Raw genomic sequence first — 1,838 nt, forward strand, 5'->3', positions numbered from 1 at the left:
TGTCAGAGTTTAGATGAGGGAGTTTTGATTCTGTGGTTATTTTTGCCATGAGGCACAAGGCAAGCGCGTTGCCTTGCCTTGGATAAAAGTGGCACCAAACAAATCTTTGACACAAGGATCAGTGGAACTCCATCTCTTAGATAAACAGGGGAAGGTAAGATGGAATTTAGTGTCACTGAGGGCAATATCCCAGTTACTGCACCTTTCTTCCTGGGCAGTATGTTCACAATAAAAGTATAACTAGTAGAATAAGCAGTGAACAATATTCTTTAAATGCTAGGGGAAAAAGTATAAAAAGATCTTCAGCAGTATTAATATATATGTGAGTGTGAGGGCTTCAAAACGTTGGTGGACAAATTCCATTTATCTTTTTTTTTTTTTTAACATTTATTAGGGGCTCATACAACTGTTATCCCAATCCATACACATATCGATTGTGTAAAGCGCATTTGTACATTGTTTCTCAAAACATTTTCTCTCCATTTAAACCCCCGACATTAGGTCCTCATTTTTCCCCTCCCTCCCTGCTCCCCCCATTTATCTTTTCATTTCATTTTTCCCACAAACTTTCTGAAGCCCTCCTTTACATGGAAGACCAGTGTGTATTTTTGAAAGCATCCTAGAACTTCATCAGTAAGTCTATCCACAAGGCATGCAATCCTGTGGCGTTCTCTAGCCTGGAGAGCAAACCAAAGCCCTATGGGCCGGAAGGGGTACTATGCATAATCACTCCCAAACAAGTTAAATCAACATTTCACCAAGCAACCATAGAGCCAATCCATCTACAGATAACTTCTACACTCCACCAAACAGATCTTTTCGCCAGGGAAAATAATGTTGTGGGTTTTGGTTAAATTTCAAAATAAAAACAATGATCCAAATGCTGACCTAACCCAAGTCACAAACTTCATATTAACAAAACAAATCCCCAATCTGTGATTTTACATATGCCTCACTTGCCATTGTAAGTCAGTACATTGATCCTGAAAACACTCGACTCTCACTTACCGCAGTGGAGCAGACGCTCAGACATAGCGACCGTATGGAACTGCCCAGAGAGTGTCTGAGAGCGTAACTCCATGGGGGAGGGAAAGCCCCGTCTTTCCACTGCTGAGGGCTAGTGATTTCGAACTGTTCACCTTGTGGACCACAGCCCAACGCATAACCACTGCACCACAGGACTCCTGAAAAACAGTAAAGACTGGTTAAATTGAATGCAATTTTATAATTTATACTTCATATATTTATATTTTAATGATATTCCAGAAAGATTGTCATTGGCTTAAATTGTCCTGGAAATAAAACAATAATTTATGAAACCAGAGTTACATCCATGGCTGGATTTTCATCAGTAACAAAGACAACTTTTAGTCACTCAGCAGTGAATTGCATATCTCTGTGTGTGTGTGTGTGTATGTGTGTGTGTCCGCTGAAACATTTAGGAGAGAGATATTCAATTAGTTCATATGTATGTGTTTAAGTGTCTTCTAAAAATGAATGTAGTAAATTATCTTTTGCAATGTTTATTTGGGGTCGAGGATATATACAACACAACACTGTTACATGTATGCAAATGACTCCACTGGGCTGAAAAGTTCAATATATCTGAAGCTTTATCTGAGCACCGTCTCCTGTATTACTTTCAGCAATGGCTAAAGCTCCCATTAGCACAGGTCTAGCTTGTGACAAGGGCACTGTCAGACTCTTCGAGAGGAGTTTTGAAGCCTGGTGCCACTCTGCAGAGCGCAGGTTCATTAGTAGACAATTTCTAAGTTTAGGAAGAAGATAAAATAAATATATACTATGTTAAGCAAAATCTAACTTTACTCAAAAAAGTC

The sequence above is a fragment of the Echinops telfairi genome, unplaced genomic scaffold (assembly GCF_000313985.2).
Source record: "Echinops telfairi isolate 266 unplaced genomic scaffold, ASM31398v2 ScPeMD7_7468;HRSCAF=8506_0, whole genome shotgun sequence".
Lineage (NCBI taxonomy): Eukaryota > Metazoa > Chordata > Mammalia > Afrosoricida > Tenrecidae > Echinops > Echinops telfairi.